Source organism: Saimiri boliviensis, chromosome 19 (genome assembly GCF_048565385.1).
Source record: "Saimiri boliviensis isolate mSaiBol1 chromosome 19, mSaiBol1.pri, whole genome shotgun sequence".
NCBI lineage: Eukaryota > Metazoa > Chordata > Mammalia > Primates > Cebidae > Saimiri > Saimiri boliviensis.
Genome location: NC_133467.1, coordinates 41366593 through 41384325, shown reverse-complemented (window position 1 = coordinate 41384325; position 17733 = coordinate 41366593). Strand labels below are relative to the sequence as shown.

The 17733-nt window shown below is 44.6% G+C and overlaps 1 protein-coding gene across 1 annotated transcript in view; it reads left to right on the top strand.

Moving 5' to 3' along the window:
• Positions 1–469: 469 nt before the first annotated feature.
• The window catches only part of LOC141582239 (uncharacterized), a 77073-nt gene continuing 59809 nt past the window's right edge, over positions 470–17733 (top strand). The window contains 1 exon segment of the mRNA XM_074389918.1: positions 470–964. The gene's annotated coding sequence lies outside the window, so the exon portion shown is untranslated.

Sequence of the window (17733 nt, the reverse complement as noted above, 5' to 3'; positions counted from 1 at the left end):
TTTTATTTTAACTAGTAGCTCGAGTCCATGCTCAATGATGCAGTGAAAGAAGGCTAGATCCTTAGGAAAGCAATTTTTCTCTATTGTAAAGCCGAAAAATCACCTGAATACTCAACAGAAACCTCAGTCCTGGGGCCACCCCCCCTCTTATCTTCCGACTCCCCCAATCTCGAGCTAATGGGACTTCGCTTTTTCCTTTGTGGGGTCATTTATTTCACCCTTCCTGGTGCTCGGAGGGCCTGAGTCTGTGTCTGTGCGCACACGTGTGCGGCCCCGGCTGTTCTTCCGAAGGGCTCACCTCTCTTCTGCCATTTTACTAGGACACAGGAGGCGGCTGTCTGCTCTGGCTTTTTCTCCCTGCCCCCAACTCAGCCTGGGCTTTTTTTTTTTTTTTTTTTTCCTGTCTCCTAACTCCACCAGTGCAGCAGCAACTAGCTGAGCTGCTTGAGAGAGAGAGAGAGGAGAGGGAGAGAGAGAGAGAGAAAGAGAGAGAGAGTGAGTGTGTGTGTGTCTGCGTGCGCAGCTAGGCCAAGCCTGCCAGCCTGCCTGTCACTGGAGAGTTTTAGTTTGCGTTCAGAAGAAAGGAGGAGGGGAGACGAGAGGGGAGGAGGAAAAGGTGGAGGGGGGAGGAGGAGGGGGGCGCAGAGAAGGGAGGGAGAATGTCTTGTTTGTGGCTTGTCAGCAATTGCTTGAGACAAGCTTCCATGTGTGAAAGCGACTTGGCATGAATGCCTGGGCCGTACCAAGTGCCGCCGCAGCGAGAGGGGGAGGCAGAAGGAAAACAGATCAGACCAGCGCAGACAATAGGCCCCTAAAGTGTTCCCTCTAAGTTGCTTTGATGTTGTCCTGGTGTCTTGATACCGGGAGGCCAGGGATTGCAGGCAAAGGGTCTTTTTTGGTCTTCATTCACTTTCCCCCCTCGGTTTCTGAAATGATTCTCCAGAATTTCTCCTCGTAAAAAAAGGTAAGAGCCCTAACGATTCCTTCTTCGGTGGCAGGCTGGTTCGCCTGTGCCTGGAAGTGGGGGGTCTCCTTCCTGCGCTGCCCTGGAGGAGCGCTGGGGTCCCGCGATCGGCGCTCCTGCGTTGCCCCTGGAAGTCTTTCAAGGCGCCCAGGGCTGGGGATGGCCCCTCTTTCGAGGGAACCCCAGTAACACGATCTGTGCCTCTGGGTTGGTGGGGGAGAAGGGGTGGATGGAGAGGGGTGGGAGGAGGGTGTGAGGGTGGGAGGGAAGAGAGAGCGAGCGAGCGAGCGAGCGAGAGGGGGGGGCAGCCTGAGAGCGAGGGAGGCGAGGGCAGAGCCTGCGTTCCGGGAAGCCCCAGCCCGGAGCCCGGGGAGGCCTCGCAGGCTGCGAGCGCTGCGTTCTCAGGCTGAGCGAGGGCCGGCCGGGGCTCCGCCGGGCGACTGCAGACACTGCACCGCGCTTTGTGTGTGCCCGTGTGCTCGTGGGTCTGCGTGTGCGCGTGGACGTCCCGCACGCTGCCCCGGCGCGCCTCGCCGTGAAGGGGAGGCACCCCGATCCTTGGCACCCGAGCCCAGACCCCGAGGAGGAGCGGCGGGGCCGGCACGAAGGCGGAGCGAGGGAGCTCTGCCGCCAGACGAGCCAGAAACTTTTCCGGTCTCAGGGATTCCTCTGGGCGCAGAGACCGCAGAGTGGTGGGGGGGGTGCCCCGGGCCTCAGTTTCCCCACCTGTAAAATCGAGGGAGGTGATCAGGGAGGCTGTATGCCTCCCTGGGATTGAGGGAAACGGAACAGATCTCTGCCTGAAACGCGTCGAGAAATCGTAGCTAGAGATGCTGTGGAATCGCAGAGTAGAAGTGTTATCATTATTCTGGATCATCATCATCGGGGTAATAAAACCATCATTAAAGACACCCTGAGACAAATAGACCCGGGAGCACAGATCAAGTGTCTGAGCATTTCTAAGGAAACAAAAAGCCTTGTTCCACCTGTTGGCTTCTGTCCTTCTCTTGTGTCTTTTCCTTAGATTTATTGGCCGATTTGCACAGAGAATGGGGTGGGAGGGGTTGGGTTTTCCCCTTTCCTCCTCCTCGTACATATATTTTTTTAAAAGAAGGTCAATGTAAGATGCTTGAGCCAGAAAAGGTGCCTCCTGGTATCGCAGTGTATTCAAGACCTTGCGTTTTCTGGCGCTGGCAGGGCATGCAGACGCATCTGTAAACTCTGCCTTGGAGGTTAAAGATTTTTATTGTGGCTTTTAGAGACTAAATGAGATTTATTTACAGTTGCTGTTTATCAGAGAGTAAATATCTTGCCGTGTGTGCATGAGGCTAAGAATGTAAAGGCTGCTTACTCGCTGGTGGTTTTGTGGATAAAACCTTTTGCTTTTGAAAGTGACATCTTGAGGGATTGGACTAGAGGGGCTGAAATCACTGCCTAACATTCATCTTCAACATTTTTTTTTTGAAGAAAAAAAAATGTCTGCTTATTTTCTTGAATTGTGGATTTCCTTTAGTCTGTCCTTACACAGTGACTGTTGAACGGCTCCCTGTTGTAGCTCACTCTGAATTCTCTGGGGGAATTCTGCTTTCTTACCTAATTCTAGATTTTCTGTGGCTCTGCTACTCGTCCAAAAAAAAAAATCTGTAAAAGTCGAGGAGACTGTGCCTCCTTCCATTCTAACTGCAAATGTTTCTGAGACTGACTCCCCGTGAGAGCTGGAGATGGAAGCGAAGGACCAGCCCTGGTTGAGAATATTTATGTGCTTCTCACAGAGGCCTGGAAACCTGACTTCTGAGTATGGGAAAAGCTGAAGGAAAGCCATTGGTTGGCCTGGGTCTGGCAAGAAGTTCCTCCTACATTTAATGTTTCATTGGAATAAAGCCGTAGTTTATCTATCCGTGAAAACTTAATTGTTTTTTACTTTATAGGCAGAGATCTTACCATGGTTTGTTTCTGACAAGATTTCAGGGTCCAGATATCTTCCTAAAATGTTAGAATGTAAGGACTGCAAGGAAAAAGAAGGCTTATTCATCATGTTATATTTGAGGATATTAAGGTCCAGGAGACATAGTGCTGATCTGAAGGGGCTCATCCATGCTGTGGTAGCGTCTGGACCACACCCTGGGGCTCAGAGTACCCTGAGGGTCTTCACACCAGCTCCCCTGACCTCACATCCGCATTTGCTTTTACACATTTTAGCCCTTGGCCAACCAAAGAGAGATGGCTTTTGTAGTTCTGCTTGCTGTGCTGGGTTAGAGCAGCACGCTCTGCCCTGCTCATGTTGTAAAACGGCACCAATATGGCAGACGTGGGTCCACAACATGAATTTGCACAAATTCATTCATGTATTCATGTGTTCATTCAACTACTATTTTGGGGATCTTTACAGCAGGCGAATACTGGCCACTGAGGATGTAGGAAAGAGAAAGGCGGCTATACCACTGCCCTCAGGGAGGTTACAGTCTTGCTGGTATGATCAGCACTAACCACATGGTCACACAAATCGGTAATCATAATATTGATAACACATGCTGAACAGGATGCAAGTATTATGACGGGCTGCATGGAGTTGCAGAAGTTATTGACTCAAAGTGTGTAACGAGACATACGCTAACTCTTTTTCTTTGTGGCTGAGCTCTTCTAGGTCCAGCCAACCTCCGTTCCACTGGTGGCATTCCTAGTCACACAGAGCTCAGCAACTCCAAAAAGCAGAACATTCTCTTTCCCTCTCTCCCCTTCCTTCACTCTCTGTCTTTTTCCCAGCACACGGGATACCGCATAATATCTGCTAATCCTCTACACGTGCACTGTGAAGTAGCTTCCCTCTTGCAGTGAGCAGTCTAACATTGTGACCTGGGTAATTCATGTTGGCTGTGGTTAGTGAGACCCTGATCCCGTTTTACTGATTCCATAGTTCTTCTAGGGCTGGTACTAAACACTCAGCTGTAAGAAACACCACCATTATCAGTATCATCTTGAAATTCCAAAGACAATATAATAAAATGACCTTTCCTACCCCTCCCAATAAGGATACATACAGGGAAAAAAATTTAAATACCTTTTCAGCAGACCTCATGCTGACTGAGTTACTAAAATCCTACTGGTTTAGTGATATCAAAGATAGAACATTTTTTCCCCCTCTCTCTCTTCCTATTTGTGGTCTTTCTTGGAAAGAATACAGCGTATGGTTGAAATGCCAGTCATTTCCATGGAGGCAGATCTGTGTTAATGTTGGCATCACCGTTTTCTACATTGTCTCTCTGTAGTACTCAGAGGAGTGTTGTCGTCACTGTTGTCAACTCATCTTTTTTTTTTTTTTTTTTTTTAAGATTAATTTAATGGTTTTTTTTTTTAGAAGACAGACATGCCTACCCACACATAAATCATAGGTTTGATGCTTGTACCTTGGGAACCCACACACATCGTGTAGTGAAGTCGTGTCATGAGCAAAATAAGAGTCATTTCTACGTACCCAGCATTGTTACACAGGGATGTGCCCAGCCCACGTTGTAGCAGGAACGGAAAACCGGAGCCTGCCAGCTTGCCGTGGTCTGCATTTGGCACCTGTGGCCAAAGCCTCCTCCTCTGAGCGGTATGCACTTCATTTGCAAGGCTTTGATCACTTCTGACGACGACGAACTCTCCCCCCACCCCAAGTGTGTTACTCACTGGGGAGCTGCCTCTTGGGGAGGCAGTCTGAGTTGCCGTTGGAAGAGTCAGCCACAAAGAGAGGAGTAATGGAGTGGGGAGTTGAGGTGTGAGTAGAACAAGGATCCACTCAGAGGAGAGGTTTAACTGAACTGGAGAGCCGGACAGCAGTGATACAGGCCATCCTTAACTCTGGGGGAAGAAAACTGAAGATTGTTATGACATTTAAAAGGGTGCAATGGGCCGGGCGCGGTGGCTCAAGCCTGTAATCCCAGCACTTTGGGAGGCCGAGGCGGGTGGATCACGAGGTCAAGAGATCGAGACCGTCCTGGTCAACATGGTGAAACCCCGTCTCTACTAAAAATACAAAAATTAGCTGGGCATGGTGGCGCGTGCCTGTAATCCCAGCTACTCAGGAGGCTGAGGCAGGAGAATTGCCTGAACCCAGGAGGCGGAGGTTGCAGTGAGTGAGATCGCGCCATTGCACTCCAGCCTGGGTAACAAGAGCGAAACTCCGTCTCAAAAGAAAAAAAATGATTAAAAAAAAAAAATTTAAAAAAAGGGTGCAATGTGTACGTACTCTGTATAAATAAAAATTCTACTGTTTCTAGTCCTGCTGAAAATAAAACCAACACAACACGCAGGACATTCCCAAAACTCATTTAAAGTTGCAAATACGGCTTTTGCATGTAGCTTTGCTGAAGGGGATTTCGTAGTTTTTCTATTCCCAAGAGACATCAGTATGAGATTTACAATGGAAATGGTCTTCATTCCTTTTGAACCTTGACATTTTAATGCACTCTAAAAGATCTGCTTAGTCCTCTGTTATAACAGCTCTGTGAATTAAGTAGTATTGTTATCCTTCTGTTATATCTGAGTAAGGTTATGTGACTCACCCAAGGACTCACAAGAAAATGAGGGATGAAACTGTTAGCTAATTAAATCTCCCTGTTAGACCATCTCTGCAAGAGATGAGAAGCAGAGAACAGGGGCAATCACCGTGACATTCAGATTAAAGGTACCGTGTTGACGTGGCATTAAAATAATTGCCTGAGTTTTGCCGTCTCCTCCCCCCTTTTAAAAAAAAGACTAGGATTTAGAGTGTTGATAAAAAAAAAAAAAAAAAAAAAAAAAAAAAGAGAGAGAGATCCCTAGTTCTAGTTTAACAATGACACGTTTCCTACAAAGTGCAATGGGCCAGCTTCTAGCTTTGCTTTTGGCACTCTGCAGTCTAGAAATCCCCATTCTACTTCTCTGGACCTCTTAGAATGAGTTAATCGGACTAAATGTCTTTAAGCTTACTTCCAGCTCTGCTATTCAGTATTTTTCTCATTCTGAGAATAGGATACTTCATGAATCAGGTCTTTGGTACCTTATATGAAGCCCAATTTAAGAACTGCGGTTACCAGAGGGGAAAGGGTGCTGAGTTTTGTGGATATGTAGAATTCATTCCTATGTATCTATCATACTGCCCATGTTAATATTTTGCAGTGAAAAGCTCAATGGGAAAACGCGGGGTTTTAATTTCAATCTTTTAGGAGAATTTGCCAGTCAGCAGGCAGACACATGTGCAAGAGACTGAAGAACCGTTTCCGAAAGAACAGGCTGTTTTGAATGCATGTCTTCCTGTATAAGTATGAATTTAAAATGGACGGGCACTGGGTGTATCTCTTAGCTTTGCTGTTCTCATCGGCTTTTTCATAAAAATTATGTTTGGTTTTTTGCGTTGTGCTCATATGCCGTTTTGAGGATGCAGTGAAACAGTTTAGGCAATTGTAGTGCTGATGATACATGCTCTGCGTTTGACACTACGCTTTTGGAGATGACAGGACTCAACAATCTTTATGACATGCAACTCCTGAAAGAGATTATTGAAGACGTGCTGATATGTTACATATATATGTGTGTGTGTATAAAACATGTGTGTACATATAGATTCTACATGCCTTTAAGATATGAGTAATAAGCCGCTACTGAAATGCGATTGAGGGTGAGACAGGGTAGAGAATGAACGATGTTTTCATTCATCACGTCATCTCTGCGAGTAATTCCAAGCACTATTCATTTGAAATTGGTTAAACCTTTGAAAAGATGTAATTTAAAAATTTTACACAATGGCTCTTCATGCAATTTTTAGAACCCCCGAGTAAATTTTCCTGCCGTGTTTTAGGAATATCATCTTGCTTGGAGCAAGGAAAACCGGTCCAAGTTGCTTTGATGGTTAGTAAACCACTGAGTCTGTTTTAATTAGTTTTAAGTTTTTTCATCTGGAAAAAAATAGTATGTAGGATATAATTACTTTCTAGCTGGGAAAAGGGGTTCTGCACACTGCATGAAATAATTTTTTGACTTATGTTGTTCCTTGATTTTGGGTTGCTTAAAATTCCTGACATTGAATTATCTTGCTTAATGTCATAACAATAATAATAAGTAGATACATAAGAGAAATGTATTATTAACTTTAAAGATGGGAAAACAAAAATAGTTTAGTGATGTGGACATGCCAGTAAGACTTTTAGAACACAAGAAGGTACTCTGTAGAAATTTGTGAAGTGTTTGGTTACTGATAAATTCTAAACATCATAAAGGAAAAAAAAAAAGCATATTCTAGATATTATTGTTGCCAATCTAATTTTTAATTATCTAAGCAGTTATCCAAAGTATTCTTAAAGTTTCAAAATGCCTTTAGTTTAAAACTCTGGAGAGTGTTAGTAATTGCATGAAAATCATAATCATTCTTTTTCCTGAAAAATACACAAACTCAAAACTACCATTGATGGCATTTGAAGGAAACCAAGCCATCATTTGCTCAGAAGAGAAACTTACGAACCTTGAGGTAGCCTTTTATCTTGGGTAATACTAGGTATATAGGACTTTCCGTTATCCTTAGGGCTTGTGTAGTTAGTATATGTTTGAGGAGAGAAATTTTGCTGAGAGCCTGTGGACAAGGGACATTTTGCGTTAAGGTTAAGGTCATACTTGGATCTAAGGATCCCTGGATTGGTAGTTTACTTTGTAGACATCTAGGACACACTGGAATGTTTAAGGCAACCATAGTCTAAAGAATTCAGGACTTTAACTCCTGTGCCACTGCCCAGGCTGCTGTCTCTGCCTGGAATGTTTATTTGCCTGATTTTTTCCAAGCCAGCTCCAGCTCTTCCTTTCAAGAATTAACCTGGGCATTTCTTCTGGGAAGCTTCCTGGACCCAAATCATGTCGTTCCTGCTCCACCACCTCCTAGACTGGGTGTGCACTTATGTGGCGCTTACCATACTGTGCTAGAATCCTCTGCCTCCTGCTCTGGGCCGTGGCCCCTCAAAGGATTCGGATTGTTTTTTTTTGTTTTGTTTTGTTTTGGTTTTGGTTTTGGTTTTTTGAGACGGAGTTTCGCTCTTGTTACCCAGGCTGGAGTGCAATGGTGCGATCTCGGCTCACCGCAACCTCCGCCTCCCGGGTTTAAGCGATTCTCCTGCCTCAGCCTCCCGAGTAGCTGGGACTACAGGCGCCTGCCACCATGCCCAGCTGATTTTTGTGTTTTTAGTAGAGACGGGGTTTCACCATGTTGGTCAGGCTGGTCTTGAACTCTTGACCTCGTGATCTACCCGCCTCGGCCTCCCAAAGTGCTGGGATTGCAGGCGTGAGCCACCGCGCCCGGCCTGGTTGGGATTGTTTGCGGTTTTTGTACTCCTAATCCCTAGCGTAGCGTGAAACAGAACCGGCAATCAATACATGTTAGTGAATGAATAAACGGTTCACATTGAAATAGAGCTTATTAATAAATTCAGTTAAATATACATCCAGAGGCTGAGGTGGGAGAATTGCTTGAAACCAGCCTAGGCAAGATAGTGAAACCCTGTCTCAAAAAAAAAAAAAAAAAAAAAAAAAGTATAATACAATACGAATTGACAAGAAGAATCTTAAATTGCAACTTCACGTTGCATTTTAAAAAAGGAAATTTCTCACAGGATATTTGTCTCCTCTCGTGTTGCAAAGAATAAAATACACAATCATAATAAAGCATTTTGTATACTCCCAAATCCTCTCCTTTTCTTTTTTCTTTTCTTTCTTTCTTTTCTTGTTTTTTCTTTTTTTTGAGACAGAGTCTTGCTCTGTTGCCCAGGCTGGAGTACAGTGACGAGATCTTGGCTCACTGAAACCTCTGTCTCCTGGGTCCAAGCGATTCTCCTGCCTCATCCTTCTGAGAAGCTGGGATTATAGGTGTGCATCGTGAGGCTCAGATCATTTTTGTATATTTAGTAGAGACAGGGTTTTGCCACGTTGGCCAGGCTGGTCTCGAACTCCGGACCTCAGCCTCTCAAAGGGCTGGGATTACAGGCATGAGTCCCTGCACCCAGCCTCTTCTCCTGCCTTACGCCCAGCTTTTTTCCCCTAAACCTTTTGTTTTTGATGTTTCCTATTCTTGGACCTCGTGATTTCCTAAGAGTTTATTTTTTACATCGAAGAATCACAGATGATAAATGAGTTAGTTAAGTTTGCCTATTTTACCTGCTCTTTGTTGATATTTAGGTAGTAGCTAAAGAGAAGTTTCTTCTAGCTCAGAAACAGGAAAAATCGATCTTGGAGGAAGTGCTAAACCGTCTAGAAAAGGCCTTTTGGTTGCAGAGAACTGACTCACTCAGGTTTCCTCTGGAGAAGTGACATTCATTGTGAATGTGCTCACAGTGAGAGCCTGCAGTCAGACTTGGAAACCTTTTAGGTGCTGAGGCAGCTCTAGGTCCACCTCTTTCATATCAGTCTAATTCTCAACCTCTGTGTTTGCCTTACTCACGCTCCTTTTGATACCCACTGGTTTCATCTTCCAGCTTTTTTCTAAGCAAAGTCTCTCAATCTCGGAGCTTTTTCAAAAATAATATCTGGCTTAATGTCATCACAATAATATGCTAACAATTAAAAAAAACGTCTCAGCCAGGCACGGTGGCTCACGCCTATAATCCCAGCACTTTGGGAGGCCGAGGTGGGTGGATCACCTGAGGTCAGGAGTTCGAGACCAGCCTGGCCAACATGGTGAAACCCCATCTCTATAAAATATATACATATTTAAAAGTAAAAATAAAAATGTCTCAACCCCTAATTGTTGCTTCTTTGACTTGTCGAGACCCCCATGACCAGAATCTACTCTCGACTTTCTCTGCTTAGTGGCATCTTTCTTTCCTTACATTCTTTCAGCTGTAATTTTCCCAATTTTCCCTGATAACTGCTTCTGTCTCTCAGAATTCCCTAATTTAGATTCCCAGGAAAGGATCCAATGAACCCAACTCATCTTTTCATTGCCGTGCTTTATAGGATTTTAGCCAGCTTAAGGCTGGAGCTGTCTAAGAGTCAGAAGCTCACCCCTAGTCTAGGATGCTGTGGTAAAGGGAGAGGGAGGGGTAGGGCTACAGGACTGTCACTCGGTATAAAACTGGATTGTCTTTTAGTAGGAACCATGGAAGGGCCATATTTGCCGTAGCTGATATAAGCCCATTATGGAAGTCTAGGAAATTAAGGCTAACTAGATTATGAAAAATTCAAATTTTCATGGGTGACAATTAGTATAACTGAGATTAAAAAAAAGACTATGGGAACAATAGCAAGTATGTTAACCAAAAAAATTAAAAACTGGGAGAGGGAAGTGTATCAGAGTTAGCTCTTTGATGACTGACGTCATTTCATGTATTTATCAAAAAGCAAGAGTAGGTGAAGGGTGAGAGTGAGAATACATTGATCTCATTAGATCTCAGAGGCTAGTTTAAAAAGCAAGCGTAGGGCCGGGCGCGGTGGCTCAAGCCTGTAATCCCAGCACTTTGGGAGGCCGAGGCGGGTGGATCACGAGGTCGAGAGATCGAGACCATCCTGGTCAACATGGTGAAACCCTGTCTCTACTCAAAATCCAAAAAAATTAGCTGGGCATGGTGGCACGTGCCTGTAATCCCAGCTACTCAGGAGGCTGAGGCAGGAGAATTGCCTGAACCCAGGAGGCGGAGGTTGCGGTGAGCCGAGATCGCGCCACTGCACTCCAGCCTGGGTAACAAGAGTGAAACTCCGTCTCAAAAAAAAAAAAAAAAAAAAAAAAAAAAAAAAAAAAAAAAAAAAAAAAAAAAAAAAAAGCAAGCGTAGTTCTGGAATTGGGGACCAGGCTGAGGATAAATAGAAACACTGAATTCCATAGGGGGGGTCGAAGGCTGTGCTTTCTTCCTATGCTTCCCTGTTCTGTACTTGATCCAACTTATCTGTAGCTTCTGCAGCAGTCTGTCCTGAACTAGTTATGTGACCTTGGGCTGGTTATTTGTTCTCTCTGAAACTCAGTTCATCATCTGTAAAATAGGGATAATAATTGTTATTTAAATAGCTTGTCTTAAGAATTAAATTCGGTGGGATCATATATTTAAAGTGACTAATACACATTCCCTGATATGTAAAAGGCAATCAGTTGTAGCAATTATTCTAGAACGTACAGAGGAAGGAAATGTGGATGGAACAACGTGCTGGGTAAAATTCCACTTTTTTTTTTTGAGACGGAGTTTCGCTCTTGTGACCCAGGCTGGAGTGCAATGGTGCGATCTCGGCTCACCGCAACCTCCGCCTCCTGGGTTCAGGCAATTCTCCTGCCTCAGCCTCCTGAGTAGCTGGGATTACAGGCACGTGCCACCATGCCCAGCTAATTTTTTTGGATTTTGAGTAGAGACGGGGTTTCACCATGTTGACCAGGATGGTCTCGATCTCTCGACCTCGTGATCCACCCGCCTCGGCCTCCCAAAGTGCTGGGATTACAGGCTTGAGCCACCGCGCCCGGCAAAATTCCACTTTTTATAGCAACAATCCTGAGGGACTTGTATTATTATTTCTACTTTATAAATGAGGAGACGATAATAATAATTGAGTATTTCCTATGTGCCGCACATTGAGCTGAGCTCTTCCCGGCGTTGTCTCATTCAAACTGAGACCGGTGCTATTAATACCTTCATCTCATAGTTGAGGACACTGCGATCTAGAGAGTGTGACTCGCCCAACATCATACAATTAGTAAGTGACAAATTAGAGTGTGAGTCTGTCTAAAGCTAGGTCGGTCTGACTGCAAAGGATTTCCAAAGTCACGTAAGTGCTGAGTCAAGTTTCAGGTCTTGGTAAAGGCAGTTATGTCTTCAATTCACAGCCAGAGGTACATGCTGATTCAATGAAGGGTAGTGGCAGGCATACACCTATAAGGGTCTCGCGTCGGAATCTGAGTGCCGTGGTGAGGGAAGGGTAAGTCGTTTTGGACAGGGTACTGTTATGATTTGGCTGTTCCCTCCAAAACCTATGTTCACATTTAATTGCCATTATGACGGTATTAAGAGGTGAGACCTTTAAGAGGTGGTGAGGTCACGACGCTTCACCCACATGAATGGATTAGTGCTGTTATCTTGGGGGAGTGGGTTGGTTATGGAGGGAGAGGGCTTCCGATAAAAGGATGACTTTGGTCCCCATTTTCCCTCTGCCACCTGTTTGCTCACCACGTGATGCCTTCTGCTACGGAGTGACCCTCACCAGATGTGGTCCCTTGATCTTGGACTTTACAGAGTCTAGCAAAATACATTTCTTTCCTTTGTAAATGACCCGGTCTGTGGTATCCTATTACAGCAGCAGAAAACAGACTAAGGTATAGATTTTTTTTTAAAGTTTTAATAATTCAAATATGTCAAAATAAGTTCTCTGAGACCTGAGGATGTGATTTAACAAACATGATAAATATCTATAGTATGTTAGGCGATGAAAGTGAGCTTGGCATTGTGGGGCGCAAGGTGATAGAGGCTTGAAAACACCTTTAAGGTGTTTTCTTCCTGGTGGAAAGAGACAGATATTCACAGAACTAATTATAAAGCATATAGCAATGGATCAAAAGAACAGCAGTAGTCATGGGAGAGAACAATTAATTTGCTGGTGAAGGGAGTAATGGTGGAAGGAATTGGGAAAGGCGTCACAAAGGAGATGACATTTGCAATGGTCCTTGAGGGATGAATGTGTGGAAGTACTAGAAGTCTTCCGTAGTTTGCTTTTTCTTCACACCAGTGGTTTTGTATAATGCTATAAAGTAGCATTATAATGACTAAATGATAGATTGAGGCCAGGCACAGTGGCTCACGCCTGTAATCCCAGTACTTTTGGAGGCTGAGGCGGGCGGATCGACCAAGGTTAGGAGTTCAAGACCAGCCTGACCAACATGGTGAAACCCGGTCTCTACTAAAAAATACAAAATTACCTGGGCATGGTGGCACACTCCTGTAATCCTATCTACTCAGGAGACGGAGGCAGGAAGATCACTTGAACCCGGGAGGCAGAGGTTGTAGTGAGCCGAGATCATGCCATCGCACTCCAGCCTGAACAAAAAGAGTGAAACTCTGTCTCGAAACATTGAAAAAAGAAAAAACAACCAAAAAAATAGATTGACAGATAACAGTGCTTTCAAAGATGACTTTCTTTGAGCTCAAGTGGAGAAAGATCTACTCTTACTAATCTAACAAGGGCCTGCGAGTCCCTGGCGTGACCAGATGGGACACTACTCTGAGTTCTTGCGTAGTACAAAGGAGTTCTAAGGTACTGACAGATGGGTCATTTATTCATCTACTCTTTGATTTGAGATTTTAGTCTGTGGTTGGGAATTTCCTTTTTTTTTTTTTTACATACAATTCCAGGCTTTCTGGATGTGGTGGGTTTTTTGGAATCAGTCGTCATTGAAAACATTCTGCCTTGTCTCCGTAACGACATCCATGATTGGTGGTCAACGTATTTTAGTGGTTGTTTCAGGTTGTTCATTATATTGAGTGTCCACATGCTAATCCTGTTTAAAGAGGACCTGATAGACATCTTCTGAATGATGGACTTTATTCACCTGCTGTGGCAAAGCGCATACTCGTCTTGCCACTGCAAGGTAAAACCCCAGCTAAGATCTCTGGTTTTGTTTTACTTTGGTTGTTGGCTCAGCTTCCGTCTTCCCAAACTCTGCAAATGGATAAAGAGCAGACTCATCCTTCTTTCGAGGTCTGGCTCCAATGTCACTTTCTCCACAGTCTTTCTTAATTCCTAGGGCCAGAGGACTCTTGTGTCCATGTTATCTTCTACTTTACTTAGAACGATCATATTAGCTGTACCTGTTCACTGTCACAAATCCCTTAATAGACGGTAAACCAGAGGGTAGGGATTTAGCTCCTATTCACTCTGCTTCCCCTAGAGCACCCAGCGGAGTCCCTCTCCTTACAAGCGGTTGTGCTCAGTGATGTTTACGGAACTTGACTGAACTGAATTCTTGGCGTCACTGGATTTGCTCGGAGTATGATAACATTAATGTCTGTGCCCCAGTTCCCTTTTGGAGAAGAGATGTTGCCTTAAAAATCAAAAGCATCAGATCAGCCAGGCGTGGTGGCTCATGCCTGTAATCCTAGCACTTTGGGAGGCCCAGGTGGGTGGATCACCTGAGGTCAGGGGTTTGAGACTAGCCTGACCAACATGGTGAAACCCCGTCTCTACTAAAAATGCAAAAATTAGCCGGGCATGGTGGCACACACCTGTAATCCCACCTACTGGGGAGGCTGAGGCCGGAGAATCCCCTGAACTCAGGAGGTGGAGGTTGCAGCGAGCCAAGATCGTGCCATTGTACTCCAGCCTGGGCAACAGGAGTGAAACTCCATCTTGAAAAACTAAATAAATAATAAATAAAAAGCATCTTAACTGATTTTGGGATGAAAGACACCATTTCCTATAAACAGTAATTGTAATTATTATTAATAAGCATCATTAAAATAGTATGAACTGATAGGCAGAGTGAGCAGGCTTGGTAAACTCACTGGTGTTTTCCATCTTTAACATCTACGACTTTTTGAAATTGTATATCGGCGAGTGCAAACTAATGTACACTGGAAGGAGCCACTGAAACAGCTCATACTCACTGATGGGCTCTGAATGACTCTGCTCGTAAGTGCTCGGGAAAAAGATCTCGGATTCATTGTGGATTGCTCAATGGAGACACCTGCTCACCATGCAGCAGCAGTCAGAAGAATGAATGAGATATAATAGGCTGTATTAACTTTGAGAATGGGATAAAGAATAATGCAGAAAATAATATAGTGTGCCTAATTTGGCATTGACTATTTCTGTAATTACAATAAAACATTTTAATGATACACATTGATGTTATGACTTCACCTTAAAATCGGAATTCAGCATTGGGCCCTCTCATTTCAAAGAATACAAAGCAGAAATACAAAGGATTCAGAGAAAAACAACAGACAGTCTCAGAGACATACAGGGATTTGCCTGTAATGAGAAACAGAAGAGACAAGGACATTTTAATTCGGGTAAAGGGAAAAATGACATTGTATAATTTTATTTAAAATTAATGAAAATTTCAGAAAATTGCTAGAGCTGGTTTGTGTTTATCCTTGGTAATGGAGGTCAGAGATAGGCAGGATAATTGGAATCCTTGATAATCTCCAATCCTCATTTCAGCTATTAGTTGCGGCATCCTATCCTACCAGTGGTTTTAACAAATGAACAAATGTAACACAAGACACGACAGCTCAGGGGTTGTGAAGCGAACAGCTCATGAGAACGGCAGCCTGGGCCATCCACAAGTCCACAGAATTTGCAAACAGGTGACCCGGATTCTAGACCTTGCTTCCTGTTTATTGTCTGCACAACCTTGAATGAACGAAGTGTTTCATTTCTATGAGACCAGTTCCCACATCTGTAAAATGAAGCTCATGGAAAGACTTATGTTACAGGATGGTTGGGGGAACCGAGTGAGCTAGCTGGAAGTGGTGGCTGGACTGCGCCGGACGATGCTGAGTCTTGGTTGTTGAGGGTGATTCCACATGCAGCCTCAGGGGCTGACATAGCTCCCGATCTGGTGCTCACACCTCACCTTTCTTTCTCTTCAACATCCTACTTCTTCTGTTCTTAGCCAGAGGTTTTAGAAGAAGTATAAAACATTGTCTTTGTCTCCAGAATCACCGTTTCTACTCCCTTGTTCCCAGAAAGCCTTAAAATAGTTTTGCACGTATTTTTATTAATGCACGATTAATTAGGGGTCATCGCATGTAATCTTCACAGCAGCCCCTTGAGGTGGGTACTGCTATTACCCTCATCTTTCAGATGCAGACCCTGAGGCATAGAGGGCTTGTTTAAGAACACACAGGAATGGCAGGCGAAAGAGTCAAATGTATGCTATCGTGCCTCTGAGTTGGTTTGCGAAGTCAAGAAAACTGAGTTATGGGACTGTACTGGCTTCTCCCCTGGGAAGTGACTGGCTTTCCTCATTTCCCAAGGAACTCCTACGCTATACTTTGGCACCACCTCAGGGCTCACCTGGCCCCATGGAGGTTGTCACAAGCCCTCTCTTCCCCTGTAAGAGATCACCTCGTCTGCCTTCACACCCTGGGATTGTAGCTTTTAATGTATTGTTTGGTTAACAACAGCAGAAACCCTTATACCCAATTCAATTAATAATTAGTGATTTAGGCCGGGTGCGGTGGCTCAAGCCTGTAATCCCAGCACTTTGGGAGGCTGAGGTGGGTGGATCACGAGGTCAAGAGATCGAGACCATCCTGGTCAACATAGTGAAACCCCGTCTCTACTAAAAACACAAAAAAGTAGCTGGGCCTGGTGGCGCGTGCCTGTAATCCCAGCTACTCAGGAGACTGAGGCAGGAGAATTGCCTGAACCCGGGAGGCGGAGGTTGCGGTGAGCCGAGATCGCGCCATTGCACTCCAGCCTGGGTAAGAAGAGCGAAACTCCATCTCAAAAAAAAAAAATAAATAAATAATAATAATAATAATTAGTGATTTAGTTGAACAAGTTAGTTAAGGCAGGAATCATACAAAATGATGGAATCATACCTTAAGCTTTTGTTTTAACTTAAAACATGCCTCAAGTTTTTGATGCTGGACTAAGACCTCATCTTTGGGGTTGAAGGTCTCCCATTAGACTTCTGAATTTTCTTCTAGAAGTCATACCTCGGAGGCTTTCCCAGTCATTGTTTTTCCTGGGTTCTTTAAAGTGGAGCAAGATCTTAAAGACATTTGTGAGACGATCAGATTTTCCAGATTTCGTGATGTTTTATGGTTGGATTGCTCACGCCTAAGCTGACAGCCCATTTTTAGTGATTCACTTTTAAAGCCTTTTCTGAACAGTCACTTTAGATCTTATAGAAACAATATCTCTTTTGCACTCATATTTCAGTACTTTAAGTTAGTTTAATTACAATAGTAGGAAGAACCAGCGTAAATGGGCTTGGGAGCAAACACTGACTCTTGGTGAACAGACAGCTCCCCTGGTGGGAGCAATGGTATGCAGGTGTCCTGGAGTATCTACTGTTAGCAGTGAGGCTCAGCACATCGTGGGCCTTACGTCTTTACATTTATTCGTTTATTTTTTTAATGTATTTTTTTTGAGACAGGGTCTTGTTTGATCAGGCTGGAGTACAGTGGCACAACCACGGCTCACTGCAACTTCGACCTCTCAGGCTCAAACAATTCTCCCACGTCAGCGTGAGTAGCTTAAACTACAGGAGCACGTCACCACACCTGGCGAATTTTTAAATTTTTTTTTGTAGCGACAGGCTCTCATTATGTCGCCCGGGCTGGTCTTGAACTCTTGGGCTGAAGTGATCCTCCCACCTCAGCCTCCCAAAGTGCTCTGATTACAGGCATGAGCCACTACACCTTTACATATAAGGAGGGAGTGGAAATCGCAGATTAGTCACTTAAGCGTTGGTCACTCGAGACAGCTCCTGCTCAATATGACATCTGTTTCATGTCTTTTCCATAGATGAATGCCCTAAAGGTTTAGCTTTTATCTTTCTAGTTAGTCCCAGAACCTAGGGCAGTGATGGGTATTCGGTGAGCCCTCACTGACCATTGACTGATTAGCTAATTGGCCATACCAACAAAAACAAAGCTGGGCTTTGCCACTGCGCAGCCTCTGGTGGGGGTACCAAGCGGCAATCCACTGTCTAGAACAGGCGTCCCCAAACTACGGCCCCCTGAGGCCATTGATCCGGCCCCTCCGCCGCACTTCAGGAAGGGGCACCTCTTTCACTGGTGGTCAGTGAGAGGAGCACAGTATGTGGCGGCCCTCCAACGGTCTGA